This window comes from Triticum dicoccoides, chromosome 2A (assembly GCF_002162155.2).
Source record: "Triticum dicoccoides isolate Atlit2015 ecotype Zavitan chromosome 2A, WEW_v2.0, whole genome shotgun sequence".
Taxonomy (NCBI): Eukaryota; Viridiplantae; Streptophyta; class Magnoliopsida; order Poales; family Poaceae; genus Triticum; species Triticum dicoccoides.
In genome coordinates, this window is record NC_041382.1 from 768,810,094 (window position 1) to 768,825,169 (window position 15,076).

At 53.0% G+C, this 15,076-nt stretch overlaps 1 pseudogene; it reads right to left on the reverse strand.

The window, feature by feature from the left end:
- Positions 1-14,327, reverse strand: part of LOC119358401 — a 22,333-nt pseudogene extending 8,006 nt beyond the window's left edge.
- Positions 14,328-15,076: the final 749 nt, after the last annotated feature.

The following is a 15,076-nucleotide window of genomic DNA, read 5'->3' on the forward strand; positions in this document are numbered from 1 at the left end:
GCGCTCGGGGGCGGGGCAGGGGGAACGGCGGCGACGGCGAGGCGCAGAGGGTGCTCGGGGGCAGCAGACGGGCTCGGCGGCGCAGGGGGTGCTCGGGGGCGGCGGACGGGCGGCCGGTGACGACGGCGAGGCAAGGCACGCTCGGGGGCAGAGCAGGGGCAACGGCGGCAACGGCGAGGCGAGCAGAGGGGCAGCCTGGCGGCGTCGTCGGGGCGAGATCGAAGAAACTGAATCAAACTTTTCACAAGTGTGGCTTATATAAACGGAGCATTGGTCATGGTTCGTGGCACAAACCGTGGCCAATGCCTGTCGGCGTTCTGGGAACGGGGGTCCCCAGACTTGCCTACCTGCGGCCTGCGGCGTGGCTCAAAGGGGGGCCCAGCACGACCCATCTTCACCAACACAGACCCAAGACCCTCACGAGGGGCCAAGCCTCGCGGGGTGGACGACGCGGAGCTTCCTCAGGCACGGCCTCATCAGGCTGGCTCGCGAGGAGGTGGAGAGATCAAGGCGAGGTACCTCACGAGGTGCCCGTGACGCAAGCCATGACGACCAAGGGCTCCAGGCAGGCGCCAGCCCACACAGTGTCCTCCTTTCCTCTTTGGTGCAAAGGGAGCAAGCGCAGCTGCGGAGTACCGAGGCATCAGGCAAAGGTTGCCATTTCGGTGCAACAAGACCAAGACCAGGAGGATTGCAAGATGGAGGTCACCGTGGAGCCCAAGACGGCGTCACCACCAGAGCTTTGTGCAGGCGAAGACTACTTTTGTCAAGATAGCTGGTACTAGTTGTCCCTCTTCAAATTAGCCCGCCATTGTTGGCTCCCTTCCCGCTCGATATTTGGGAAGAGGACCAGGGCCTCTATAAATAGGACCAGCCCCCCACAGGAGAGGTGGGATGAGAATCAGAGGGAGAGAGAGAGAAGGGTGACTGAACTCCTCCCAGTAGTTCATCGCCCCCGCCAAGAGCAGACCCTCGCGAGGCTATTCTTCCTTGTATTGTTCTCCATCATCAGCCCAAGAGGCAATCCACCACGCTACACACTAGAGTAGGGTATTACACCACAACGGTGTCCCGAACCAGTATAAACCCTGTGTCTCTCGTGTTGTTCTTTCCACAGCTTAGATCTTAGCGAGGCGGAGGGGTGCAGGTAGGTAGGAGGCGAAATCTCCGCGCGCACCCCAGTGTTCGAACGTCAAGGGTCTGCAAGAACCCGAAATCCGACATTTGGCACGCCAGGTAGGGGTGCACCGGAATCCACCTTCTACAGCTTCGTGCCCCGTCGCGTCGTCATCACCATGTTCGGTGACCAGGTGGGCAACCCAGATCCATGGGCGGCGTGGCCTGCCCGCGCAGAGCCGCTCACCTCGGGCGAGCCTGTGCCCCAGGCAGCTTGCGGTCCGCAGGGCGCTACGGGCCGCGGGCTTCGACAGCTCTCACACCGCGGCAGGCACGGTCGGCAGCAAGGGCCTCCAATCATGCCGCGACCACGACACTGTATACCCACCGGGAGCAGGCGAACTCGAGGGCCGCGCTCACGGTGGCCCGAGAGCTGCTGGAGGGCGGCCGCGACGTGCTGCTGGAGCGGGTGGTAGAGCTCCTGGGCTTCGCCGCCTAGGGGGCTCACCCCTTCTGCACCCAGCTCCCATCTCAAGCCCAGGGCGGCCCGCGCGGGGGCTCCGCGCGTGCCCGCGGGCTCCAAGGCTACTCCAACGCTAGCGAAGCTGTCAGCACCGGACCGGCGGCGGCGCTGCCCCCGCTCTCGGTCCGTGAAGAAGAAGGACCCGACGCGACCCGCGGCCCCAGTGGAAACCCGTGCTGCCACCCCACGGTGGGCGTGTCAGGCAGGACCGCATGGCACGCGGAGCACTACGGCGTGGCCTTCGGGATGACGGCGACAGATGAATACGTGCCCCTCATGATGGACCAAGGACACCCTCACGAGAGCGAACAAGGCTCGCTCCTCAGCCCAAGCTGGGGGGACGAGGCACTAGAAACTGAGCCTTTCCAGGAGCCCCGGGACGGTCCCAGTGGCCACGCTAGAGGCAACGATTATCGGGTACCGCTAATTCCTCAGGAGCAGGCATACGCTAACCATGGATCGCAGGAGGTGCAGGTCGCCACAGCGAGCAGCTGCCCCGCTCCCACACTCTCCTACCCCTCGGGAGGAGGGTGCAGGGGGCTGCAGGAGAGGGGCCGAGATCCGACATCACCACTGCGGCGTTCGGAGCAAGGTGTTCTAAGGAGGTAGGCCCTCTGCTGGGGAGGTGCCTGAGGGCCTGCCCCTGGCGAAGGACCCGTGGTCGTCGGGGGAACCGCTGGCGACCGCTCTACCCCATCGGTGGCGTCCTGGTTTCCGGTCGTCGTTGATGGCACTAGAGTGTGGCGCAAGGCGGGGCCCTCATCTGGCGATATGAAGCAAGGCCAGTACCTGTGAAGAAGGCCCATTTCCTGTGAAGCTCGCCGCCTCGTGACACTCTCACGTAATAATGAGTGGGGCTGTACACGCCCTGGAGTCTCAGGGGTGCCGGCCTCAGGCCCTGGGGCTCCCTCCCACGCCCAGTGGCAGCACTTAGCTCCACGCTGGTGAGAAGACGTCCAAGAGTAGATTAGGTGTCGGACGCGGCCTTTTGTCTGCTTTCGTTGCTTTTCCCTTTGGTTGTCGCTTTCCCCCGCTGGATTCAAGTTGGATTCGAATTTGAGATTTGCGTGTGTTCGGGGAAGGGGTGCTTAGTCTCGTTTGAGCAATTTCTCACGTTTTGGTTACCACTTCGCCTCAGCTGCCTCCCCTCGTGAGCCCCTCGCGAGCTGGGTCAGGCCTAGCTTGCGCGCAGCCCAGACTGCCGCCGCCGCGTCCTCTTAGGAGGGTGTTTTGCTGCAGGTCCTACGGATCCAATCAGGAAACACTCGGGACACCACAACCTCCCACAGGCTACCTCAGGGCCAGCACGGGACCAAGGTAAACTAGCCGACCAGCGTGTCGCTTAAGCCAACCACTTGGCGCGGGCGCATGGGCAATGTAGCGTCTACTAATACGATGAACACAAGTTTTACATAAGGGGCTCCCCCTCCAAAATGCTCTCACCGCCATCAGGCCAAAACCTGAGTTCTATTCATGCAGGGTAAGGAAGTAGGAACGATGCACAATCAGTCGGATAAACCCCACAATGCGTCCTCAGGAGCACCACCCGAGCTGCTGCTGGCGTCGCTGAACTCGCCATCGCTGTCCGCGTCGCCGCCAGTGGCGTCAGGGCCGTGCACCGCACCGCCCTCGTCGGCAGCCACGATCACGCCATCGTTGTCTAAAGCGAAGGCCCTGATAAGAGCATCCACATTGTCTTCCACCCAGTGCGCCAGGTCGCCTCGGACGGCCTGGGGGACTGGGGCGATGGCGGCGTCGAAATCGAAGTGGGGATCCATGTTCTGGAGATGGCTGAAGACGCGAGAAAAGGCACGCCCGAGCAGGGCGCGGCTCCTCTCCTCCACCAACCTGTCAGCCCTGACCGACCGCGCCTCCAGCTGCGTCACCACATCAGTGAAGAACTGAAGATTGCCGGCATAGTTGACTGCATGCGGCTCGCCAACAGCCGCCTCGCAGATGTTGCCCAAGGCTGTGTTGGCTCTCTCCTGGAGCATGGTGAGCATGGGGCCGTGCTCATGCTCCAGGATCCGCCGCTGACGTATCTCATCCACATTCTGGCGCGCGACGGCCTCAGCCTCCTCCACCCGCTGGCGAAGAAGGACCACCTCGGCCTGGGAGGTGGTTAACTCACCTTGCGCCACCACAAGGGCGGCCCGGAAAGCATCGGCCCGCCGTATCGCCTCCTCCAGCTTGGCTCTCAAGGCAGTAGTCCTACCTTCAGCCTCGGCCCGGATCAACCCCAGCTTCTCCTCGAACTCATGCTCGAGGTTCAAATGCGCCATCGCCACTCGACGTCCGACCTCCTCCAGGACACGGGCTTCCTGTGCAGCGACATCATCCTCCGCCTGCGTCACCAAGCGCTCCCTCATCTCCAGACGCTCGTACTCGCGGGTACGTTCGGCGGCTTCCAGCATCAGCGCCTCCTCACGCTTTTGGAGCTCTGTTGAGTCGCCAGAGGCCACCTTCATCGACGCGAGGGCTGCCTCGCGTAGCTCCACCTGCTCCTCTAGTGAGTGGCACCAGGCCAGGAGCTCTCGATCCCGCTCCTCCACCGCCGTTCGCCGCCGGTCAGCTTCCCGGGCCTCCTCAGCGGCCCAAGATCGGGCCTCCCGAGAGGCCACCAGCGATGCCTTGGCCTCTGCATCGTCAAGATCACGCTGACGGCACACAAGGGCGATGGCGCTCTCCAGCTCGCACCTCTCTGCGGCCAGGCGCAGGCCCTCAGCCTCAAGGCGCGCGTCTTCATCAGCAAGCTCCTCACCAAGCAGGCTTACTGCGTCAGCCGCCCTTCGAAGGAATCCTTGGCGGAGAGCGCGACGCCCCCGAGCGCGCTTGAGCACGTCTTCCACACCATCATCTGCCCCAAGCAAGCGCCGGGGGCCACGAATCAGCACTCCCCCTCCAGGCTGGGGGCTGGGGGCTGGCACCCTCGCGACGGTCGGGCACGCCGCGCCAGAAGCCCGGCCTAGAGCCAGCCCATCCCCAGGTGAAGAGCGCAGGGAGTGCCTCAGCCAATCGCAGTCCATGACCAAGCGAGAAGCCCACGGCAGGCTGGCTATGCCACGAGAAGGCCTGCGGAAGAGGATCGCGAGGTGCGCAGGGCCATGATGCGCCTCGGGACGGTCCGCCTCTTCTTTCGCCCTCACCACAAGGGCTCTCCTGCTCGGGGCGCTTGAGGACGATGGAGGGGGTGAAGCCAAGGGGGACGGCACCTCAGCCATCTCCGCAAGCTCGGCTGGAAGGGGCCTGCAGAGCAAGGGTCAGTAAAAGCAATAGAAGGATCGGGAGCTGGGAAAGGAGAAGGCTTACTCATCAGTGGCGAAGTACTTCCTACGCTTCAGCAGCCGACAAGGGTAATCGTCGCCCAGGGCCTCCCTTCTCTTCCAGAGGGCCTCAAAGTCCACGCGGAAGCGGCCCAAGAGTTGGGCGCAGGGATCAACCTGTGACGAAGACGGAGCGTCAAGGCGATTCGCGTCAGGGGCGCCTACCTGGTGCGCACTGCCAATCGCCTCGCCAAGGGAAGCAGCTGGAGCCTCAGGGGCCTCAGTCGCAAGCGCTGAGGGCAGCTGCTCGTCACCCTCAGCTTCAGCGGCACGGGCCCCGAGAGCTGCTCCCTCATGAGCATCGCCCGGCGCTGTCACCCCGCCGGGAGCTCCCTCGGCCTCTGGCGCCTCATGCCTCCCTGCTCCGCCGCTCGAGGAAGAGCCGCCTTGGCCGACTGGAAGGGCAGTCACCACCACTGGGTTCTCGCGAGGCCCTTGGAGGCCGGCGGGGCACGACCCCCACTCATCAAAGATAGGCATCTGCTTCACAAAATCGCCCCTGCTCTGGCAGAGGTACAACAAGGCCCTTCCCTGCTGGATGCTGCCAGGGTTGGGGTCCCCAGTCAGGGTCAAGCGCGCTGTCCTCAGCACTTCAGGAGTCAGATCCTCTTCCCGGAGCCTCATACGATCATCGCACCCGCGGAAGGCCCACATCTGGCGGGAGTGGCGTTGGAGAGGAGCAACATGGCGTAGCACGAACTCCTTCACCACCTTGGGCGCTGTCACGCCAAGCGACCTCAAGAACGTGAAGCGGTGCCAGACGAAGATGAGCCAGGGGCTCTCAAGTGTCTCCTGGCCCCAGCCCGAATTGGGGACAGCAGGCGAAGTTGGCTCCGATAGCAGGGGGCTGGGCACCCCTGCATCCACATACAGCCACCGCTCGCGGAACCCAGCCGCGGGCGGGGGGAGCTTGAAGTCAATCCCAGAGGCCGTTGTCTCAGACGCGGCAGCGAAGCTCACGCACGCCCAGTATTGGGTAGGGTCGACAAGGCGTAGCGAGAAGAAGTGGCGCAACAAGGCAACCGAAGGAAGGATGCCCATCATAGCCTCGCAAACAAAGGCGAAGACCGAAAGGAGGGTGATGGATTCAGGACCCAGATGCATCATGTGGATCTGATAGTGGGAAAGCACAACATTGAAGAAATCAGAAAAGGGAGGAACCAGACCGGCCCACAGGGCATCGGCAAAATACGGGACCTCGGTGACTATCCTATCGATGGAGAAGTGGGACACAGGCCAGGCCGTCGTCCTCCCGCATTCGTTGAAGATAGTGGCCAGAGCCGAGCTAACCTTGCCTAAGCCCTTGGCGGGGGCCGCCAACGGCGGCGGACAACGCGGAGGCATGGGTTTCTTCCCTCTTCCCTTCTTCGTCGGAGCCATGGCGATGGGAAGGGGGGGAAGGTTCGAGATTGGGTTGAAAACAGAAGCTGGAGTTCCAGCGGAGGAAGGACAGAGGGCGCTCGAGCAACAGAAGGGGGAGCGGCTGTGTACAACTACGAGTCCGCCTAGCATGGCGCAAAATAAGGGGGGCGTGGGGGAACAATGCCGCCCACGTCCAGTCAACCGCCACGCGGCGCCCAAGGCCGCAGGCTGTTAGGGCCCGCGGCGCTTTGCCCTCGCCCTTCTGCCTCCCTGCACGGCCGAGTCTGGGCGCGCCTTGGGCCCGGGGGCTACTGTCGGTGTTCTGGGAACGGGGGTCCCCAGACTTTCCTGCCTGCGGCCTGCGGCGTGGCTCAAAGGGGGCCCAGCACGGCCCATCTTCACCAACACAGACCCAAGACCCTCGCGAGGGGCCAAGCCTCGCGGGGCGGACGACGCGGAGCTTCCTCAGGCACGGCCTCATCAGGCTGGCTCACGAGGAGGCGGAGAGATCAAGGCGGGGTACCTCACGAGGTGCCCGTGGCGCAAGCCATGACGACCAAGGGCGCCAGGCGGGCGCCAGCCCGCGCAGTGTCCTCCTTTCCTCTTTGGTGCAAAGGGAGCAAGCGCAGCCGCAGAGTACCGAGGCATCAGGCAAAGGTTGCCATTTCGGTGCAACAAGACCAAGACCAGGAGGACTGCAAGATGGAGGTCATCGTGGAGCCCAAGACGGCGTCAGCACCAGAGCTTTGTGCGGGCAAAGACTACTTTTGTCAGGATAGCTGGTACTAGCTGTCCCCCTTCAAATCAGCCCGCCATTGTTGGCTCCCTTCCCGCTCGATATTTGGGAAGAGGACCAGGGCCTCTATAAATAGGACCAGCCCCCCACAGGAGAGGTGGGATGAGAATCAGAGGGAGAGAGAGAAGGGTGACTGAACTCCTCCCAGCAGTTCATCGCCCCCGCCAAGAGCAGACCCTCGCGAGGCTGTTCTTCCTTGTATTGTTCACCATCATCAGCCCAAGAGGCAATCCAGCACGCTACACACTAGAGTAGGGTATTACACCACAACGGTGGCCCGAACCAGTATAAACCCTGTGTCTCTCGTGTTGTTCTTTCCACAGCTTAGATCTTAGCGAGGCGGAGGGGTGCAGGTAGGTAGGAGGCGAAATCTCTGCACGCACCCCAGTGTTCGAACCTCAAGAGTCTGCCGGAACCCGAAATCCGACAATGCCCCCCTTTAGTCCCAGTTGGTGCTACCAACCGAGACCAAAGGCCTCTTTTCAGCAGCCCAAAGGGCGGGAAGCGGCGGCCTTTGGTCTCAGTTGGTGGCACCAACCGGGACCAAAGGCCTTGTGCGGCTGCGGTGTCGAAAGTTTAGTCCCACCTTGCTAGTTGAGAGGGGTGCGCAGTGGTTTATAAGCCCCACTACCGCACCCCTCTCGAGCTTCTCTCCATTGCAGGCTTACGGGCCTAATTGTCACTACTATGCTTGTGGGCCTACTGGGCCTCCTGCGGGCCTGAATCCTGGCCCTTTAATGGGTTTCTAGTCGTATTCAGGCCGTGGGGGCCCAGTAGGTGGCATTTTTTTGTTGCTTTATTTATTTTATTTTCTTCTGTTTTTTGCTTTATTTTTTTAATTCTTTATGCTTTTAATTTTAGAAAAATTATGAACTTTTTGTTAATGCCATTAGCTTTCAAATATTAAAACACTTTTTTTGTTTTTTTGTTTTCTTTGTTGCTTTATTTATTTTATTTTGTTTCTACTTACAACAAAATACTTATTGTTGCTATTTTTTCCAGTTTTTTTGTTTTGTTTTCTGCATTATTTATTTTCTTTTGTTTTTTGCTTTATTTTTTTTATTCTCTTTGCTTTTAGTTTTAGAAAAATTATAAACTTTTTGTGAGTGCCATTTTATTTTGTGATTAACTTTACTATAAAAATAGGACCTTAAAATCAGGTTCGTAGTCAAGTTCTCATATGTCCACTATGTAACCATAATATGTGTCCTTTCCACTCTCGGTTGCTGCATCAAAGCGGACACCGCTGTTTTGGTTGGTGCTCTTTTGATCTTGGGCGATCGTGTAAAATGTATTCCCATTTATCTCGTATCCTTTGTAAGTCAATAAGTCAAAGATGGTCCCCTAGACAACAAGTACAACTCATCACAAACAGTGTTGTCACCTCTGAGACGTGTTTCCAACCAACTGCAGAAAGTCCTGATGTGTTCACATGTAATCCAGTCGTCGCACTGCTCCGGGTGTTTGGAGCGCAGACTGTTCTTGTGTTCATCGACATACGGGGTCACCAAGGTAGAGTTCTGTAGAACTGTGTAGTGTGCTTGAGACCAAGAATATCCGTCCCTGCATATTATTGAGTCTCTTCCAAGAGTGCCTTTTCCAGTCGGTCTCCCCTCATACCGCGATTTAGGGAGACCTATCTTCTTAAGGCCAGGAATGAAGTCAACACAAAACCCGATAACATCCTCTGTTTGATGGCCCATGGAGATGCTTCCTTTTGGCCTAGCGCGGTTACAGACATATTTCTTTAGGACTCCCATGAACCTCTCAAAGGGAACATATTGTGTAGAAATACAGGCCCCAGGTTGACAATCTCGTTGACTAGATGAACTAGGACGTGCGTCATGATATTGAAGAAGGATGGTGGGAACACCAGCTCGAAACTGACAAGACATTGCGCCACATCACTCCTTAGCCTTGGTACGATTTCTGGATCGATCACCTTCTGAGAGATTGCATTGAGGAATGCACATAGCTTCACAATGGCTAATCGGACGTTTTCCGATAGAAGCCCCCTCAATGCAACCGGAAGCAGTTGCGTCATAATCACGTGGCAGTCATGAGACTTTAGGTTCTGAAACTTTTTCTCTGGCATATTTATTATTCCCTTTATATACGATGAGAAGCCATTCGTGACCTTCATACTGAGCAGTCATTCAAAGAAGATTTCATTCTCTTCTTTCGTAAGAGCATAGCTGGCAGGACCATTATACTGCTTCGGAGGCATGCCGTCTTTTTCGTGCAAACGTTGCAGGTCCTCCCGTGCCTCAGGTGTATCTTTTGTCTTCCCATACACGCCCAAGAAGCCTAGCAGGTTCACGCAAAGGTTCTTCGTCACGTGCATCACGTCGATTGAAGAGCGGACCTCTAGGTCTTTCCAGTAGGGTAGGTCCCAAAATATAGATTTCTTCTTCCACATGGGTGCGTGTCGCTCAGCGTCATTCGGAACAGCTAGTCCACCGGGACCCTTTCCAAAGATTACGTAGTGTAAATCATTGACCATAGCAAGTACGTGATCACCAGTACGCATGGCGGGCTTCTTCTGGTGATCTGCCTCGCCTTTGAAATGCTTGCCTTTCTTTCGACATTGATGGTTGGTCGGAAGAAATCGACGATGGCCCAGGTACACATTCTTCCAGCATTTGTGCAGGTATATACTTTCAGTGTCATCTAAACAGTGCGTGCATGCGTGGTATCCTTTGTTTGTCTGTCCTGAAAGGTTACTGAGAGCGGGCCAATCGTTGATGGTCACGAACAACAACGCCTTAAGGTTAAATTCCTCCTGTCTGTGCTCATCCCACGTACGTACACCGTTTCCATTCCACAGCTGTAAAAGTTCTTCAACTAATGGCCTTAGGTACACATCAATTTCGTTGTCGGGTTGCTTAGGGCCTTGGATGAGAACTGGCATCATAATGAACTTCCGCTTCATGCACATCCAAGGAGGAAGGTTATACATACATAGAGTCACGGGCCAGGTGCTGTGATTGCTGCTCTGCTCCCCAAAAGGATTAATGCCATCCGCGCTTAAAGCAAACCATACATTCCTTGGGTCCTTTGCAAACTCATCCCAGTACTTTCTCTCGATTTTTCTCCACTGCGACCCGTCAGCGGGTGCTCTCAACTTCCCATCTTTCTTTGAGTTCTCACTGTGCCATCGCATCAACTTGGCATGCTCTTCGTTTCTGAACAGCCGTTTCAACCGTGGTATTATAGGAGCATACCACATCACCTATGCAGGAACCCTCTTCCTGGGGGGCTCGCCGTCAACATCACCAGGGTCATCTCGTCTGATCTTATACTGCAATGCACCGCATACCGGGCATGCATTCAGATCCTTGTATGCACCGCGGTAGAGGATGCAGTCATTAGGGCATGCATGTATCTTCTCCACCTCCAATCCTAGAGGGCATACGACCTTCTTTGCTGCATATGTACCGTTGGGCAATTCGTTATCCTTTGGAAGCTTCTTCTTCAATATTTTCAGTAGCTTCTCAAATCCTTTGTCAACCACAGCATTCTCTGCCTTCCACTACAGCAATTCCAGTATGGTACCGAGCTTTGTGTTGCCATCTTCGCAATTGGGGTATAACCCTTTTTTGTGATCCTCTAACATGCGATCGAACTTCAGCTTCTCCTTTTGATTTTCGCATGGCGTCCTTGCATCGACAATGACCCGGCGGAGATCATCATCATCGGGCACATCGTCTGGTTCCTCTTGATCTTCAGCAGCTTCACCCGTTGCAGCATCATTGGGCACATCGTCTGGTTCCTCTTGATCTTCACCAGCTCCCCCCGTTGCAGCATCACCGTATTTAGGGGGCACATAGTTGTCATCGTACTCTTCTTCTTCGCCGTCTTCCATCATAACCCCTATTTCTCCGTGCCTCGTCCAAACATTATAGTGTGGCATGAAACCCTTGTAAAGCAGGTGGGAGTGAAGGATTTTCCGGTTAGAGTAAGACCTCGTATTCCCACATTCATTGCATGGACAACACATAAAACCATTCTGCTTGTTTGCCTCAGCCGCATCGAGAAACTCATGCACGCCCTTAATGTACTCGCAGGTGTGTCTGTTACCGTACATCCATTGCCGGTTCATCTGCGTGCATTATATATAATTAAGTGTCTAAATTAATAGAAGTTCATCATCACATTAAAACCAAAGTGCATACATAGTTCTCATCTAACAACATATAGCTCTCCAGATCATCTAATTAATTAAACCGTACATTGAAACTATGTAAAACATTTCAATGCAAAAACAAATGCGATCATAATCGCAACCAAGGTAACAATTGATCCAACGGCATAATGATACCAAGCCTCGGTATGAATGGCATATTTTCTAATCTTTCTAATCTTCAAGCGTATTGCATCCATCTTGATCTTGTGATCATCGACGACATCCGCAACATGCAACTCCAATAGCATCTTCTCCTCCTCAATTTTTTTTATTTTTTCCCTCAACAAATTGTTTTCTTCTTCAACTAAATTTAACCTCTCGACAATAGGATCGGTTGGCATTTCCGATTCACATACATCCTACATAAATAAAATCTATGTCACGTTGGTCGGCATAATTTTCATAAACAATAAATGAACCAATAGTTATAAAGATAATATATATACCACATCCGAATCATAGACAGGACGAGGGCCGACGGGGGCGGATACCAAAACCATCGCACTATATAAGATGCAATAATAAAAGTAATAAAATAATACAAGTATCTATGTAAACATACAAGTAAGAATATTTTTACTTTTAGAAAGAATATAAGAACAAGAGGCTCACCACGGTGGTGCCGGCGATGAGCTCGGCGCGGGTGATCGACGGCGGTAAAAACGGGGACGGGGCGTGACGTTCCGCTAAACCTAGACAAATATTATGGAAAATGAAGCTTGGAGGTCGAGCTTGGAGAGGAGAAAGCTTAAGTAGTGTGGCTCGGGCATTCCATCGAACACCTTGTGTGCATAGGAGGTGAGCTAGAGCACCACCAAGCCCTCTCCCCCTCGGCCAGAGAAAAACAGAGCACTGGGGTGCTCTGCTCGTGAGCGAGGGGTATATATAGGCACCTCATTGGTCCCGGTTGGTGACATAAGGCAGGACTAAAGGGGAGCCTTTGGTCCCGGTTCAAGCCACCAACCGGGACCAATGGTGGTGGGCCAGGAGCGAGGCCCATTGGTCCCGGTTCATCCCACCAACCAGGACCAAAAGGTCCAGATGAACCGGGACCAATGGCCCACGTGGCCCGGCCGGCCCTCTGGGCTCACGAACCGGGACCAATGCCCACATTGGTCCCGGTTCTGGACTGAACCGGGACTAATGCGCTGACCCGGCCTGGACCAAAGCCCTGTTTTCTACTAGTGTAGTTCCTCTAGTCGTTTGTTTGTTTGTGTGTCATATCAAACAGTCCATCTCTTATATATGTGAAAACTTTCTATTAGTAATAATACTAAAAAATGGATCTCTTCCAGTGGTAACTATACTAAAAAATTGTGTTCATGTACCCAGTGAAAATATATAGTGCATGTAGTACATATCAAGCTTCGTATAACAATCGAAGTATTGGCACCATGGTCGCAAGGTAATAAGCAATTTATATCCAAGACTATGCGGATGGATACCTTGGATCTGAGTCGATGGAAAACTTACTGCATACTGCAAACCCCGCGCTTCGGGCAAAACAAACTGTGTCCACAACAGTTAAGGATATGTGTATCACGTAACCACAAATACACATTCTAAATAGTTGTTTTCCGTCATATGGTGTTCTAAGTTTTAGTTTTAAGTTTCTAAATATGTTCACCAAATATTTTTAATGATTTATAGTAAGTCAGCTACCCCATGCAGATGCATGGGATGATAACTAGTGCCATTCTAAGACTGAATAGTACTACAGTACCGGCGATGTATGTTGGGAACTATGCATTTATTTTAGGCTTATGTTATTACTACCTCCTACAGTTGTATGTTGATGGGGTAAACATGCCACAAGAGATTTTGGTATAGATAATAGAGTATTGAGCGCATTCCTTTTGCACATATAATTTCAAGGAAATTAAATGGAATACACAGTTGTAGGTTCAACCAAAATTAGAAATCTCTCCGCATAATAAGAGTACAGAGCCCTTGATTATAGTATAATAGTAGATCTCTCTCCGGGGCACATATGAACCTTAAAATAAACATAAATTTACTTGTCTAAAAGCTAGATACAAAGGTGACACAATGGATACTGCCATCACAAGGAGTTTATCCACTAGATTCAATGGAAGACGGTGAGCAAGTGTCATCCCCAAGCGAATTAATTCCTTTGTCATTACATGAATCTGCAACCACAAAACATGTCACACCTCTTTTGAAGTATGCATGATAAAAATAGAATTTCTTCTTTCAAGAAATGAATTTTTGTCATGTGGTTCCTCTAGTCTTTCAGTTGTTTTTGTGTGATATAAAACAATCCATCTCTTTTTCTATGTAAAATACTTCATATTAGTAATACCACAAAAAATTGCATCTCTTCTATTAATAACTATACTAAGAATTTGCATTCATGCATCCAATGAAAATGTATAGTGTATGTACGTACCCGACTTCGTATAACAATCGATGTGTTGGCACCATTGGTCGCAAGGTCATAAGCAATTTCCATCCCGGAGTTGCCAGATCCAATGACCAATACATTCTTGCCAGAGTAGCTCTTGCCTGACTTGTAGCTTGAGGAGTGGATAACATCACCTGGAAAGTTTTCTAGTCCAGGGAACATTGGAATATTCTCTGCACTATTCTCACCACTTGCCACAACAAGAAACTTCGCCGTGAACTTGACTGTGGTGCACTTTGACATGTCCATTGCCACAATGGACCAACATTTTTCATCATTGTCATATGTGGACGACTCCACGCTGGTGAGATTCTTTGGTTGAATGATGAAACGCTCAACATAGTCATCCAAGTACTTCACAAACAAGGTTTTTGGTATGTATTTGGTGCATCTACAGGGTATGACATGTGTGGTAACTCAAAGAACTCCTTTGCGAGATGTAGCTTGAGGCAATCATACACGCGGTTGCGCTAGAGTGACGCGCTACAGCTCTCGCGCTCGACGATGGCATAAGGAATTAAGAATTGGCTAAGGCATGTTGCGGTTGCGAGGCCTGCTGGCCCAGCACCAACAATCAACACTGTAACACCCTCCATTTCAAAGAGAAGACTTGACAAAGTTGTGGGATAAGTTCGGCGGTAGTCCAGTGTTTGTGTGTTTGCTCGATGAACTTTGGATGACATGCTCGTGTATGGTGGCATATATATACTGGTATCCTTCATGGGCCAATCTGTTTTATGGATTGAGGGATGAAAAAGGTAAATATTTATTGAGGCCTAATCCTAGTGTGTAGGAGTATTTCCATCTAAAAATGGAGCCGCTGCTGGTTGTGAAAGCGTGTACTGATACAAAATAGGTAGGAAACACGCCGTTGATCGATTGTTGGTATTGGAAACTTATTGACCATCTTTTTTATGTGCAGATTAAAGATTCTTCATGTTTCTTTCCTTTTGCATCGTTACCAATGACAATTACTACTCTAATAATATTCAAGTGTTTCTTCCTCTTTGTATACGATATAGGATATGATAAGGATAAGTCTGATTTCCAAACACACATTTATAGGGAAAGTCCAATATAATGTGGATGACAAAAGGAAACAATCATCTGAGAAGGATTTGTTACCAACCATGTTAACCGGTTTTGTCGGCTAGTTTTGCATCCGGTTCAGTTGTATGACGGTCAGTTTTGGTTTTGCCTCCGGTTGAGTTGATGACCATTGCCATACCTTTGGTGTCAACACAACGAGCCGTTCGATGTTGTGAACAAAAAGAAGTGGAACTTTAGTTCAAATATTTGAAACCAATTTTTTAATATAAATTCATTTCTATACTGAACACTCGTT